The sequence below is a fragment of the Microcebus murinus genome, chromosome 1, assembly GCF_040939455.1.
Source record: "Microcebus murinus isolate Inina chromosome 1, M.murinus_Inina_mat1.0, whole genome shotgun sequence".
Lineage (NCBI taxonomy): Eukaryota > Metazoa > Chordata > Mammalia > Primates > Cheirogaleidae > Microcebus > Microcebus murinus.
In genome coordinates this window covers 163,687,552-163,703,073 of record NC_134104.1, presented here as the reverse complement: position 1 = coordinate 163,703,073, position 15,522 = coordinate 163,687,552, and the positions used below count along the sequence as shown (strand labels likewise).

General features: G+C 62.6%; 4 pseudogenes; all 4 read right to left on the bottom strand.

Moving 5' to 3' along the window:
• Positions 1-1,028: 1,028 nt before the first annotated feature.
• On the bottom strand, positions 1,029-1,147 carry LOC142874782 (uncharacterized; annotated as a pseudogene).
• Positions 1,148-5,053: 3,906 nt separating this feature from the next.
• Positions 5,054-5,172, bottom strand: LOC142874778 (uncharacterized; annotated as a pseudogene).
• Positions 5,173-9,072: 3,900 nt separating this feature from the next.
• On the bottom strand, positions 9,073-9,191 carry LOC142874775 (uncharacterized; annotated as a pseudogene).
• Positions 9,192-13,138: 3,947 nt separating this feature from the next.
• LOC142874773 (uncharacterized) lies at positions 13,139-13,257 on the bottom strand (annotated as a pseudogene).
• Between the last annotated feature and the right edge of the window lie 2,265 nt (positions 13,258-15,522).

The window sequence follows — 15,522 nt, the reverse complement described above, 5'->3', positions numbered from 1 at the left end:
GGGCGCACTTGAAGCTCTGACCCGAGGGGGGAGGCTGGGAGAGGGCAACGCGCCCGACCTTAACATTGGTGCCCCCACAATATGCTGGAACAACATGAGAGGTAAATGAATAAGAACACGGGGCGGGGGAGGGGGGCACGGGCAACACATGTCACCTTAACACTTGGACTCCCATCATCTGCTTGAAAAGAGAGAGAAAAGAAAATGCAATAATAGAGATAAGAGACACTTTTTTAAAAATAATGAATCCGGCCGGGCGCTGTGGCTCACGCCTGTAATCCTAGCTCTTGGGAGGCCGAGGCGGGCGGATTGCTCAAGGTCAGGAGTTCAAAACCAGCCTGAGCAAGAGCGAGACCCCGTCTCTACTATAAATAGAAAGAAATTAATTGGCCAACTGATATATATATAAAAAATTAGCGGGGCATGGTGGCGCATGCCTGCAGTCCCAGCTACCCGGGAGGCTGAGGCAGAAGGATCACTCGAGCCCAGGAGTTTGAAGTTGCTGTGAGCTAGGCTGACGCCACGGCACTCACTCTAGCCTGGGCAACAAACCGAGACTCTGTCTCAAAAAAAAAAAAAAAAAAATGAATCCGAAGAGAAAAGTAAAAGGAGGCCTGTGGAGCAGGTCTGGGTGTGACTCCGGATCCCCGAACATCAGGTGCCACCACCAAAGATTCCTACGTGTAGCCCATAGAACCCCAAAAGCAACGGGAGGAGTTCTGGTCACATACTCCCTCAAAATGACATCCTGGCCTTCTCTGGAACTCCCTCCCCTCTCAGACTCTCAAGGTTTCCTCCAGCGTGTCGGCTCCCACAGAGCAGACCTTTGGTCTGAGACCTGACTGTCCAGAAGCCACGCATGCTGCCGCGTGGCGGCGGTGTCACGGCTCGGGACAAGAGGAGGCCCCACGGTGCGGGCTGGGGCGCCAGGCACCGCGGCGGGCGCCGAGGGTGGGGGTCACCCCACCCCGGGCCGCCCCCGCACTCCCAGAAACGCGACAGAACCAGAGGCAAAAAAAAAAAGAAGAAGCCTACGGCACCCGGTATTCCCGGGCGGTCTCCCATCCAAGTTCTAACCAGGCCCGAGCCTGCTTAGCTTCCGAGACCAGACGGGATCGGGCGCGTTCGGGGTGGTGTGGCCGTGGACGGCGGAGGGCGCCCCTGCCCCGCTCAAGAAGCCGAGCCTCTCTGCGCTTCCCCGCCGCCTCCTCCCGCCCCAGGCCCCGCGCCGGGCCGGGCCTGTTGAGTTCGCCGGCCGGGTCCCGCGGGCTCCGAGGGACGGGGGTGACAGGCGGGGCGGGCAGGGAGCGGCGGGCCGGGGTTGGGGGCTGTCTCTGTATACACACACACTCACACTCACACTCACTCACTCACTCACACTCACACAAGATGCGCCTCCACGGCTGGACCCGCCAAGGTGGAGACCTTCAAGCCCCCCTCCTCTCCTCGCCTGGCCTCCTTCACCTCCCCGCCCCCCACCCCCAGCGCGCCGGGGCCGCTGACTGCGCACGGGCGGGAGGGGCGGGGCGCTCGCCCTTTGACCCCAGCCAGGGGCGGCCCTCCCCCACAACCCCTTTCAGCTGCGCCCCCCACCCTGTGGCCTGGCGGCCGCCTATTCCCCCGGGCCAGGGCTGGGGCACAGCGCACGGGGGAGGGGAGCCAGTGTATGGGGCGTGTCTCTCTCTCTCTCTCTCTCTCTCTCTCTCTCTCTCTCTCTCTCTCTCTCTCTCTCTCTCTCTCTCTCTCTCTCTCTCGGGATGTGTCCCATGGGTGGGGTGGGGTGGCGTGGTTTGTGGGGCGCTGAAGAAATCAGTCCCCTCCATCTCCTCCCTCTGGAAAACACCCAAGCCCTTGGAGAACTGCCCGCACCGCTACCGTGGGGGCCGGGACCCTCCTCTGTGTCCTCCTGTGGCCCAGTCCAAGGGGCCTGGGCCTGGCCGGGGCTGCATTGGACCCCAACCACCCTGGCGTGTGGACTCGCCAAAAATCGGCGATTAGATATTGGATTCCAGCGTCATTGAGGTCATTTCACTAATGAGTGCACCGCAAAGAGTTTCCTAATCCATCTGTGAGGGTGGCAACTGAAAGAGAATTTTAGAGCTGACAGAATAGGCGAGGAAAGGCATAGGAGATTTCCACACCCAGTAAGGAAGCCTTTCCCGAAGTGGAAGAAAGAAAGGAGCAAACAGAGACACCGGTAGCCCGCCCGGATCAGAGTCTGCCCCTGAGAGAAAGTACCCTGACCAGGTTCACCAGTGGGTGGGTCGCGAGCTAGCGGCGTTCAGAAGAGCGAGGCCCGCAGTCTGTGCAGAAGACACCTGCACTCGGGTGTGTGTGGCGGCACAATTCACAAGCAGCTCCAGATGTTAAACCAAGGAGAAGCCAGGGAGTTCCCAACGCCCCAGGTGTCCTCAGCCCACGACTGGCTGCTGTGGGAATGCGAAGCCCGGCTCCTTGTCTCAGAGCGGGGCAACCAGGAGGTGTGATGTCCACCCCGGGGTTCCCAGGAGGATCAGACTGAAGCTGGGACTTGGCCTGAAAGTGTCCCCTCGCATGGCCACCCCCTTCCCCTTCCTGCTCCTCTACTCCTGGTGCTCCTCCATCCAGGGGCCAGACCTTAAAGAGTCACCCGCAAGAGAATCCTGGTCCCAAAGGAGCCTTCTGGGGGACCCCTGCTGAGAGAGGTTGTGGGCATGGCCCGCTGGGGCTCTGCCCGACCCAGGGCTGAGAGATGCAACCTCCCAGCTCTGGGTCCCTGCAGGAAGTGTTGGCAAGCACAGGGCCAGTCCTCCAAAGGCCCAGGTGCAGGGAGCCCAGGCCAAGCAGCCTGTGGAAGAAGCCACATGCTGTGCCACCCCGGGGAACACGACTGCAGGCCACGGCCCTTCCCACCTCCTCCTCCTCCTCCTCCTCCTCCTCCTCCTCCTCCTCCTCCTCCCACCCCGCCCCGCCCCCGCCCCCACCCCCACATGGCACAGGGCCCAGAGACACCTCAGACACTTGCTACCCAAAGTGCAAAGGGCATCAGTTGCTCCTCCAACCCCCCCCCAGCCCAGCAGACCGCGTTGTCCAGCCAGCCCCCGGGCCTCCCTGGGGTGCCCAGCACAAAAGTGCAGACACCCACCGGACCCTCAATCTCAGTTTTCGGATGTTTTTGCCACTCTAAGGACCCGCAGGCCAGCTGGGCCTTCTGGCAGGACAGAGAGCCCCGGAATCCGACGTGGAGAGCTGGGTGTACGTCCCCATGAGGAGGCGGTCCCCACCTCCGCGGCTATCCCCTTGCGGGGAGCGGCAGCCGCGGGGCCTCAGAGAAGACACCAGGCTGGGCCCCCACGGCACAGCGGGAGCACGTCCCCCGCAGGCCACTTAGCGACGGCGGCCAGCCGGCGGACGGTTGGGTTGCGCGAGACGCTGCGGCCGCCCTGCTACCGGGTTCCTGGGAGGGCGTCCTGGAACCAGCGTCCACACCAAGCCCTTGGAAGGCCCAGGCGACGGAGGAGCCCCGTCAGGCAGGGGCCGAGGACGGTGACGGCCCGGGCGGGGACGAGCGTGTCAGGCAGGGGCAGAGGACGGTGACAGGTGATAGGCCGGGCGGGAAGGAGTCAGTCAGGCAGGGGCCGTGGAGGAGACGGGCTGGGTAAGGGTTAGGGTTAGTGTCAGGGCACAAGTCACAATCGCAAAGACCTGGAAGCCACCCGAGTGCCCATCGACCCACGAGTGGGTAAATAAAATGTGGCGCGTGGACACCACGGAGTGCTATTCGGCTATGAGGAGCAGCGGTGAGGGGGCACCTCTCGTGGTTCTCCTGGCCAGAGCTGGAACCCGTTCCAGTAAGCCAAGTATCCCAAGAATGGACACACGAGCACCACGTGCTCGCGCTCACCAGCAAATGGGTACGAACCGATGGACACCTAAGTGGACACAGAGGAATCACCTTCTTCGGGTGGGTGTCGGGCGGGTGGGGGGAGGGGATGGGCATACACATCCATTAGGAATGGGGTGGGTACGCACCCACTGGGGGATGGGCGCACTTGAAGCTCTGACCCGAGGGGGGAGGCTGGGAGAGGGCAACGCGCCCGACCTTAACATTGGTGCCCCCACAATATGCTGGAACAACATGAGAGGTAAATGAATAAGAACACGGGGCGGGGGAGGGGGGCACGGGCAACACATGTCACCTTAACACTTGGACTCCCATCATCTGCTTGAAAAGAGAGAGAAAAGAAAATGCAATAATAGAGATAAGAGACACTTTTTTAAAAATAATGAATCCGGCCGGGCGCTGTGGCTCACGCCTGTAATCCTAGCTCTTGGGAGGCCGAGGCGGGCGGATTGCTCAAGGTCAGGAGTTCAAAACCAGCCTGAGGAAGAGCGAGACCCCGTCTCTACTATAAATAGAAAGAAATTAATTGGCCAACTGATATATATATAAAAAATTAGCGGGGCATGGTGGCGCATGCCTGCAGTCCCAGCTACCCGGGAGGCTGAGGCAGAAGGATCACTCGAGCCCAGGAGTTTGAAGTTGCTGTGAGCTAGGCTGACGCCACGGCACTCACTCTAGCCTGGGCAACAAACCGAGACTCTGTCTCAAAAAAAAAAAAAAAAAAAATGAATCCGAAGAGAAAAGTAAAAGGAGGCCTGTGGAGCAGGTCTGGGTGTGACTCCGGATCCCCGAACATCAGGTGCCACCACCAAAGATTCCTACGTGTAGCCCATAGAACCCCAAAAGCAACGGGAGGAGTTCTGGTCACATACTCCCTCAAAATGACATCCTGGCCTTCTCTGGAACTCCCTCCCCTCTCAGACTCTCAAGGTTTCCTCCAGCGTGTCGGCTCCCACAGAGCAGACCTTTGGTCTGAGACCTGACTGTCCAGAAGCCACGCATGCTGCCGCGTGGCGGCGGTGTCACGGCTCGGGACAAGAGGAGGCCCCACGGTGCGGGCTGGGGCGCCAGGCACCGCGGCGGGCGCCGAGGGTGGGGGTCACCCCCACCCCGGGCCGCCCCCGCACTCCCAGAAACGCGACAGAACCAGAGGCAAAAAAAAAAAGAAGAAGCCTACGGCACCCGGTATTCCCGGGCGGTCTCCCATCCAAGTTCTAACCAGGCCCGAGCCTGCTTAGCTTCCGAGACCAGACGGGATCGGGCGCGTTCGGGGTGGTGTGGCCGTGGACGGCGGAGGGCGCCCCTGCCCCGCTCAAGAAGCCGAGCCTCTCTGCGCTTCCCCGCCGCCTCCTCCCGCCCCAGGCCCCGCGCCGGGCCGGGCCTGTTGAGTTCGCCGGCCGGGTCCCGCGGGCTCCGAGGGACGGGGGTGACAGGCGGGGCGGGCAGGGAGCGGCGGGCCGGGGTTGGGGGCTGTCTCTGTATACACACACACTCACACTCACACTCACTCACTCACTCACACTCACACAAGATGCGCCTCCACGGCTGGACCCGCCAAGGTGGAGACCTTCAAGCCCCCCTCCTCTCCTCGCCTGGCCTCCTTCACCTCCCCGCCCCCCACCCCCAGCGCGCCGGGGCCGCTGACTGCGCACGGGCGGGAGGGGCGGGGCGCTCGCCCTTTGACCCCAGCCAGGGGCGGCCCTCCCCCACAACCCCTTTCAGCTGCGCCCCCCACCCTGTGGCCTGGCGGCCGCCTATTCCCCCGGGCCAGGGCTGGGGCACAGCGCACGGGGGAGGGGAGCCAGTGTATGGGGCGTGTCTCTCTCTCTCTCTCTCTCTCTCTCTCTCTCTCTCTCTCTCTCTCTCTCTCTCTCTCTCTCTCTCTCTCTCTCGGGATGTGTCCCATGGGTGGGGTGGGGTGGCGTGGTTCGTGGGGCGCTGAAGAAATCAGTCCCCTCCATCTCCTCCCTCTGGAAAACACCCAAGCCCTTGGAGAACTGCCCGCACCGCTACCGTGGGGGCCGGGACCCTCCTCTGTGTCCTCCTGTGGCCCAGTCCAAGGGGCCTGGGCCTGGCCGGGGCTGCATTGGACCCCAACCACCCTGGCGTGTGGACTCGCCAAAAATCGGCGATTAGATATTGGATTCCAGCGTCATTGAGGTCATTTCACTAATGAGTGCACCGCAAAGAGTTTCCTAATCCATCTGTGAGGGTGGCAACTGAAAGAGAATTTTAGAGCTGACAGAATAGGCGAGGAAAGGCATAGGAGATTTCCACACCCAGTAAGGAAGCCTTTCCCGAAGTGGAAGAAAGAAAGGAGCAAACAGAGACACCGGTAGCCCGCCCGGATCAGAGTCTGCCCCTGAGAGAAAGTACCCTGACCAGGTTCACCAGTGGGTGGGTCGCGAGCTAGCGGCATTCAGAAGAGCGAGGCCCGCAGTCTGTGCAGAAGACACCTGCACTCGGGTGTGTGTGGCGGCACAATTCACAAGCAGCTCCAGATGTTAAACCAAGGAGAAGCCAGGGAGTTCCCAACGCCCCAGGTGTCCTCAGCCCACGACTGGCTGCTGTGGGAATGCGAAGCCCGGCTCCTTGTCTCAGAGCGGGGCAACCAGGAGGTGTGATGTCCACCCCGGGGTTCCCAGGAGGATCAGACTGAAGCTGGGACTTGGCCTGAAAGTGTCCCCTCGCATGGCCACCCCCTTCCCCTTCCTGCTCCTCTACTCCTGGTGCTCCTCCATCCAGGGGCCAGACCTTAAAGAGTCACCCGCAAGAGAATCCTGGTCCCAAAGGAGCCTTCTGGGGGACCCCTGCTGAGAGAGGTTGTGGGCATGGCCCGCTGGGGCTCTGCCCGACCCAGGGCTGAGAGATGCAACCTCCCAGCTCTGGGTCCCTGCAGGAAGTGTTGGCAAGCACAGGGCCAGTCCTCCAAAGGCCCAGGTGCAGGGAGCCCAGGCCAAGCAGCCTGTGGAAGAAGCCACATGCTGTGCCACCCCGGGGAACACGACTGCAGGCCACGGCCCTTCCCACCTCCTCCTCCTCCTCCTCCTCCTCCTCCTCCTCCTCCTCCTCCCACCCCGCCCCGCCCCCGCCCCCACCCCCACATGGCACAGGGCCCAGAGACACCTCAGACACTTGCTACCCAAAGTGCAAAGGGCATCAGTTGCTCCTCCAACCCCCCCCCCAGCCCAGCAGACCGCGTTGTCCAGCCAGCCCCCGGGCCTCCCTGGGGTGCCCAGCACAAAAGTGCAGACACCCACCGGACCCTCAATCTCAGTTTTCGGATGTTTTTGCCACTCTAAGGACCCGCAGGCCAGCTGGGCCTTCTGGCAGGACAGAGAGCCCCGGAATCCGACGTGGAGAGCTGGGTATACGTCCCCATGAGGAGGCGGTCCCCACCTCCGCGGCTATCCCCTTGCGGGGAGCGGCAGCCGCGGGGCCTCAGAGAAGACACCAGGCTGGGCCCCCACGGCACAGCGGGAGCACGTCCCCCGCAGGCCACTTAGCGACGGCGGCCAGCCGGCGGACGGTTGGGTTGCGCGAGACGCTGCGGCCGCCCTGCTACCGGGTTCCTGGGAGGGCGTCCTGGAACCAGCGTCCACACCAAGCCCTTGGAAGGCCCAGGCGACGGAGGAGCCCCGTCAGGCAGGGGCCGAGGACGGTGACGGCCCGGGCGGGGACGAGCGTGTCAGGCAGGGGCAGAGGACGGTGACAGGTGATAGGCCGGGCGGGAAGGAGTCAGTCAGGCAGGGGCCGTGGAGGAGACGGGCTGGGTAAGGGTTAGGGTTAGTGTCAGGGCACAAGTCACAATCGCAAAGACCTGGAAGCCACCCGAGTGCCCATCGACCCACGAGTGGGTAAATAAAATGTGGCGCGTGGACACCACGGAGTGCTATTCGGCTATGAGGAGCAGCGGTGAGGGGGCACCTCTCGTGGTTCTCCTGGCCAGAGCTGGAACCCGTTCCAGTAAGCCAAGTATCCCAAGAATGGACACACGAGCACCACGTGCTCGCGCTCACCAGCAAATGGGTACGAACCGATGGACACCTAAGTGGACACAGAGGAATCACCTTCTTCGGGTGGGTGTCGGGCGGGTGGGGGGAGGGGATGGGCATACACATCCATTAGGAATGGGGTGGGTACGCACCCACTGGGGGATGGGCGCACTTGAAGCTCTGACCCGAGGGGGGAGGCTGGGAGAGGGCAACGCGCCCGACCTTAACATTGGTGCCCCCACAATATGCTGGAACAACATGAGAGGTAAATGAATAAGAACACGGGGCGGGGGAGGGGGGCACGGGCAACACATGTCACCTTAACACTTGGACTCCCATCATCTGCTTGAAAAGAGAGAGAAAAGAAAATGCAATAATAGAGATAAGAGACACTTTTTTAAAAATAATGAATCCGGCCGGGCGCTGTGGCTCACGCCTGTAATCCTAGCTCTTGGGAGGCCGAGGTGGGCGGATTGCTCAAGGTCAGGAGTTCAAAACCAGCCTGAGCAAGAGCGAGACCCCGTCTCTACTATAAATAGAAAGAAATTAATTGGCCAACTGATATATATATAAAAAATTAGCGGGGCATGGTGGCGCATGCCTGCAGTCCCAGCTACCCGGGAGGCTGAGGCAGAAGGATCACTCGAGCCCAGGAGTTTGAAGTTGCTGTGAGCTAGGCTGACGCCACGGCACTCACTCTAGCCTGGGCAACAAACCGAGACTCTGTCTCAAAAAAAAAAAAAAAAAAAATGAATCCGAAGAGAAAAGTAAAAGGAGGCCTGTGGAGCAGGTCTGGGTGTGACTCCGGATCCCCGAACATCAGGTGCCACCACCAAAGATTCCTACGTGTAGCCCATAGAACCCCAAAAGCAACGGGAGGAGTTCTGGTCACATACTCCCTCAAAATGACATCCTGGCCTTCTCTGGAACTCCCTCCCCTCTCAGACTCTCAAGGTTTCCTCCAGCGTGTCGGCTCCCACAGAGCAGACCTTTGGTCTGAGACCTGACTGTCCAGAAGCCACGCATGCTGCCGCGTGGCGGCGGTGTCACGGCTCGGGACAAGAGGAGGCCCCACGGTGCGGGCTGGGGCGCCAGGCACCGCGGCGGGCGCCGAGGGTGGGGGTCACCCCCACCCCGGGCCGCCCCCGCACTCCCAGAAACGCGACAGAACCAGAGGCAAAAAAAAAAAGAAGAAGCCTACGGCACCCGGTATTCCCGGGCGGTCTCCCATCCAAGTTCTAACCAGGCCCGAGCCTGCTTAGCTTCCGAGACCAGACGGGATCGGGCGCGTTCGGGGTGGTGTGGCCGTGGACGGCGGAGGGCGCCCCTGCCCCGCTCAAGAAGCCGAGCCTCTCTGCGCTTCCCCGCCGCCTCCTCCCGCCCCAGGCCCCGCGCCGGGCCGGGCCTGTTGAGTTCGCCGGCCGGGTCCCGCGGGCTCCGAGGGACGGGGGTGACAGGCGGGGCGGGCAGGGAGCGGCGGGCCGGGGTTGGGGGCTGTCTCTGTATACACACACACTCACACTCACACTCACTCACTCACTCACACTCACACAAGATGCGCCTCCACGGCTGGACCCGCCAAGGTGGAGACCTTCAAGCCCCCCTCCTCTCCTCGCCTGGCCTCCTTCACCTCCCCGCCCCCCACCCCCAGCGCGCCGGGGCCGCTGACTGCGCACGGGCGGGAGGGGCGGGGCGCTCGCCCTTTGACCCCAGCCAGGGGCGGCCCTCCCCCACAACCCCTTTCAGCTGCGCCCCCCACCCTGTGGCCTGGCGGCCGCCTATTCCCCCGGGCCAGGGCTGGGGCACAGCGCACGGGGGAGGGGAGCCAGTGTCTGGCGGCCGCCTATTCCCCCGGGCCAGGGCTGGGGCACAGCGCACGGGGGAGGGGAGCCAGTGTATGGGGCGTGTCTCTCTCTCTCTCTCTCTCTCTCTCTCTCTCTCTCTCTCTCTCTCTCTCGGGATGTGTCCCATGGGTGGGGTGGGGTGGCGTGGTTTGTGGGGCGCTGAAGAAATCAGTCCCCTCCATCTCCTCCCTCTGGAAAACACCCAAGCCCTTGGAGAACTGCCCGCACCGCTACCGTGGGGGCCGGGACCCTCCTCTGTGTCCTCCTGTGGCCCAGTCCAAGGGGCCTGGGCCTGGCCGGGGCTGCATTGGACCCCAACCACCCTGGCGTGTGGACTCGCCAAAAATCGGCGATTAGATATTGGATTCCAGCGTCATTGAGGTCATTTCACTAATGAGTGCACCGCAAAGAGTTTCCTAATCCATCTGTGAGGGTGGCAACTGAAAGAGAATTTTAGAGCTGACAGAATAGGCGAGGAAAGGCATAGGAGATTTCCACACCCAGTAAGGAAGCCTTTCCCGAAGTGGAAGAAAGAAAGGAGCAAACAGAGACACCGGTAGCCCGCCCGGATCAGAGTCTGCCCCTGAGAGAAAGTACCCTGACCAGGTTCACCAGTGGGTGGGTCGCGAGCTAGCGGCGTTCAGAAGAGCGAGGCCCGCAGTCTGTGCAGAAGACACCTGCACTCGGGTGTGTGTGGCGGCACAATTCACAAGCAGCTCCAGATGTTAAACCAAGGAGAAGCCAGGGAGTTCCCAACGCCCCAGGTGTCCTCAGCCCACGACTGGCTGCTGTGGGAATGCGAAGAAGCCCGGCTCCTTGTCTCAGAGCGGGGCAACCAGGAGGTGTGATGTCCACCCCGGGGTTCCCAGGAGGATCAGACTGAAGCTGGGACTTGGCCTGAAAGTGTCCCCTCGCATGGCCACCCCCTTCCCCTTCCTGCTCCTCTACTCCTGGTGCTCCTCCATCCAGGGGCCAGACCTTAAAGAGTCACCCGCAAGAGAATCCTGGTCCCAAAGGAGCCTTCTGGGGGACCCCTGCTGAGAGAGGTTGTGGGCATGGCCCGCTGGGGCTCTGCCCGACCCAGGGCTGAGAGATGCAACCTCCCAGCTCTGGGTCCCTGCAGGAAGTGTTGGCAAGCACAGGGCCAGTCCTCCAAAGGCCCAGGTGCAGGGAGCCCAGGCCAAGCAGCCTGTGGAAGAAGCCACATGCTGTGCCACCCCGGGGAACACGACTGCAGGCCACGGCCCTTCCCACCTCCTCCTCCTCCTCCTCCTCCTCCTCCTCCTCCTCCTCCTCCTCCCACCCCGCCCCGCCCCCGCCCCCACCCCCACATGGCACAGGGCCCAGAGACACCTCAGACACTTGCTACCCAAAGTGCAAAGGGCATCAGTTGCTCCTCCAACCCCCCCCCCAGCCCAGCAGACCGCGTTGTCCAGCCAGCCCCCGGGCCTCCCTGGGGTGCCCAGCACAAAAGTGCAGACACCCACCGGACCCTCAATCTCAGTTTTCGGATGTTTTTGCCACTCTAAGGACCCGCAGGCCAGCTGGGCCTTCTGGCAGGACAGAGAGCCCCGGAATCCGACGTGGAGAGCTGGGTGTACGTCCCCATGAGGAGGCGGTCCCCACCTCCGCGGCTATCCCCTTGCGGGGAGCGGCAGCCGCGGGGCCTCAGAGAAGACACCAGGCTGGGCCCCCACGGCACAGCGGGAGCACGTCCCCCGCAGGCCACTTAGCGACGGCGGCCAGCCGGCGGACGGTTGGGTTGCGCGAGACGCTGCGGCCGCCCTGCTACCGGGTTCCTGGGAGGGCGTCCTGGAACCAGCGTCCACACCAAGCCCTTGGAAGGCCCAGGCGACGGAGGAGCCCCGTCAGGCAGGGGCCGAGGACGGTGACGGCCCGGGCGGGGACGAGCGTGTCAGGCAGGGGCAGAGGACGGTGACAGGTGATAGGCCGGGCGGGAAGGAGTCAGTCAGGCAGGGGCCGTGGAGGAGACGGGCTGGGTAAGGGTTAGGGTTAGTGTCAGGGCACAAGTCACAATCGCAAAGACCTGGAAGCCACCCGAGTGCCCATCGACCCACGAGTGGGTAAATAAAATGTGGCGCGTGGACACCACGGAGTGCTATTCGGCTATGAGGAGCAGCGGTGAGGGGGCACCTCTCGTGGTTCTCCTGGCCAGAGCTGGAACCCGTTCCAGTAAGCCAAGTATCCCAAGAATGGACACACGAGCACCACGTGCTCGCGCTCACCAGCAAATGGGTACGAACCGATGGACACCTAAGTGGACACAGAGGAATCACCTTCTTCGGGTGGGTGTCGGGCGGGTGGGGGGAGGGGATGGGCATACACATCCATTAGGAATGGGGTGGGTACGCACCCACTGGGGGATGGGCGCACTTGAAGCTCTGACCCGAGGGGGGAGGCTGGGAGAGGGCAACGCGCCCGACCTTAACATTGGTGCCCCCACAATATGCTGGAACAACATGAGAGGTAAATGAATAAGAACACGGGGCGGGGGAGGGGGGCACGGGCAACACATGTCACCTTAACACTTGGACTCCCATCATCTGCTTGAAAAGAGAGAGAAAAGAAAATGCAATAATAGAGATAAGAGACACTTTTTTAAAAATAATGAATCCGGCCGGGCGCTGTGGCTCACGCCTGTAATCCTAGCTCTTGGGAGGCCGAGGCGGGCGGATTGCTCAAGGTCAGGAGTTCAAAACCAGCCTGAGCAAGAGCGAGACCCCGTCTCTACTATAAATAGAAAGAAATTAATTGGCCAACTGATATATATATAAAAAATTAGCGGGGCATGGTGGCGCATGCCTGCAGTCCCAGCTACCCGGGAGGCTGAGGCAGAAGGATCACTCGAGCCCAGGAGTTTGAAGTTGCTGTGAGCTAGGCTGACGCCACGGCACTCACTCTAGCCTGGGCAACAAACCGAGACTCTGTCTCAAAAAAAAAAAAAAAAAAAATGAATCCGAAGAGAAAAGTAAAAGGAGGCCTGTGGAGCAGGTCTGGGTGTGACTCCGGATCCCCGAACATCAGGTGCCACCACCAAAGATTCCTACGTGTAGCCCATAGAACCCCAAAAGCAACGGGAGGAGTTCTGGTCACATACTCCCTCAAAATGACATCCTGGCCTTCTCTGGAACTCCCTCCCCTCTCAGACTCTCAAGGTTTCCTCCAGCGTGTCGGCTCCCACAGAGCAGACCTTTGGTCTGAGACCTGACTGTCCAGAAGCCACGCATGCTGCCGCGTGGCGGCGGTGTCACGGCTCGGGACAAGAGGAGGCCCCACGGTGCGGGCTGGGGCGCCAGGCACCGCGGCGGGCGCCGAGGGTGGGGGTCACCCCCACCCCGGGCCGCCCCCGCACTCCCAGAAACGCGACAGAACCAGAGGCAAAAAAAAAAAGAAGAAGCCTACGGCACCCGGTATTCCCGGGCGGTCTCCCATCCAAGTTCTAACCAGGCCCGAGCCTGCTTAGCTTCCGAGACCAGACGGGATCGGGCGCGTTCGGGGTGGTGTGGCCGTGGACGGCGGAGGGCGCCCCTGCCCCGCTCAAGAAGCCGAGCCTCTCTGCGCTTCCCCGCCGCCTCCTCCCGCCCCAGGCCCCGCGCCGGGCCGGGCCTGTTGAGTTCGCCGGCCGGGTCCCGCGGGCTCCGAGGGACGGGGGTGACAGGCGGGGCGGGCAGGGAGCGGCGGGCCGGGGTTGGGGGCTGTCTCTGTATACACACACACTCACACTCACACTCACTCACTCACTCACACTCACACAAGATGCGCCTCCACGGCTGGACCCGCCAAGGTGGAGACCTTCAAGCCCCCCTCCTCTCCTCGCCTGGCCTCCTTCACCTCCCCGCCCCCCACCCCCAGCGCGCCGGGGCCGCTGACTGCGCACGGGCGGGAGGGGCGGGGCGCTCGCCCTTTGACCCCAGCCAGGGGCGGCCCTCCCCCACAACCCCTTTCAGCTGCGCCCCCCACCCTGTGGCCTGGCGGCCGCCTATTCCCCCGGGCCAGGGCTGGGGCACAGCGCACGGGGGAGGGGAGCCAGTGTCTGGCGGCCGCCTATTCCCCCGGGCCAGGGCTGGGGCACAGCGCACGGGGGAGGGGAGCCAGTGTATGGGGCGTGTCTCTCTCTCTCTCTCTCTCTCTCTCTCTCTCTCTCTCTCTCTCTCTCTCTCTCTCTCTCTCTCTCTCTCTCGGGATGTGTCCCATGGGTGGGGTGGGGTGGCGTGGTTTGTGGGGCGCTGAAGAAATCAGTCCCCTCCATCTCCTCCCTCTGGAAAACACCCAAGCCCTTGGAGAACTGCCCGCACCGCTACCGTGGGGGCCGGGACCCTCCTCTGTGTCCTCCTGTGGCCCAGTCCAAGGGGCCTGGGCCTGGCCGGGGCTGCATTGGACCCCAACCACCCTGGCGTGTGGACTCGCCAAAAATCGGCGATTAGATATTGGATTCCAGCGTCATTGAGGTCATTTCACTAATGAGTGCACCGCAAAGAGTTTCCTAATCCATCTGTGAGGGTGGCAACTGAAAGAGAATTTTAGAGCTGACAGAATAGGCGAGGAAAGGCATAGGAGATTTCCACACCCAGTAAGGAAGCCTTTCCCGAAGTGGAAGAAAGAAAGGAGCAAACAGAGACACCGGTAGCCCGCCCGGATCAGAGTCTGCCCCTGAGAGAAAGTACCCTGACCAGGTTCACCAGTGGGTGGGTCGCGAGCTAGCGGCGTTCAGAAGAGCGAGGCCCGCAGTCTGTGCAGAAGACACCTGCACTCGGGTGTGTGTGGCGGCACAATTCACAAGCAGCTCCAGATGTTAAACCAAGGAGAAGCCAGGGAGTTCCCAACGCCCCAGGTGTCCTCAGCCCACGACTGGCTGCTGTGGGAATGCGAAGCCCGGCTCCTTGTCTCAGAGCGGGGCAACCAGGAGGTGTGATGTCCACCCCGGGGTTCCCAGGAGGATCAGACTGAAGCTGGGACTTGGCCTGAAAGTGTCCCCTCGCATGGCCACCCCCTTCCCCTTCCTGCTCCTCTACTCCTGGTGCTCCTCCATCCAGGGGCCAGACCTTAAAGAGTCACCCGCAAGAGAATCCTGGTCCCAAAGGAGCCTTCTGGGGGACCCCTGCTGAGAGAGGTTGTGGGCATGGCCCGCTGGGGCTCTGCCCGACCCAGGGCTGAGAGATGCAACCTCCCAGCTCTGGGTCCCTGCAGGAAGTGTTGGCAAGCACAGGGCCAGTCCTCCAAAGGCCCAGGTGCAGGGAGCCCAGGCCAAGCAGCCTGTGGAAGAAGCCACATGCTGTGCCACCCCGGGGAACACGACTGCAGGCCACGGCCCTTCCCACCTCCTCCTCCTCCTCCTCCTCCTCCTCCTCCTCCTCCTCCTCCTCCCACCCCGCCCCGCCCCCGCCCCCACCCCCACATGGCACAGGGCCCAGAGACACCTCAGACACTTGCTACCCAAAGTGCAAAGGGCATCAGTTGCTCCTCCAACCCCCCCCCAGCCCAGCAGACCGCGTTGTCCAGCCAGCCCCCGGGCCTCCCTGGGGTGCCCAGCACAAAAGTGCAGACACCCACCGGACCCTCAATCTCAGTTTTCGGATGTTTTTGCCACTCTAAGGACCCGCAGGCCAGCTGGGCCTTCTGGCAGGACAGAGAGCCCCGGAATCCGACGTGGAGAGCTGGGTGTACGTCCCCATGAGGAGGCGGTCCCCACCTCCGCGGCTATCCCCTTGCGGGGAGCGGCAGCCGCGGGGCCTCAGAGAAGACACCAGGCTGGGCCCCCACGGCACAGCGGGAGCACGTC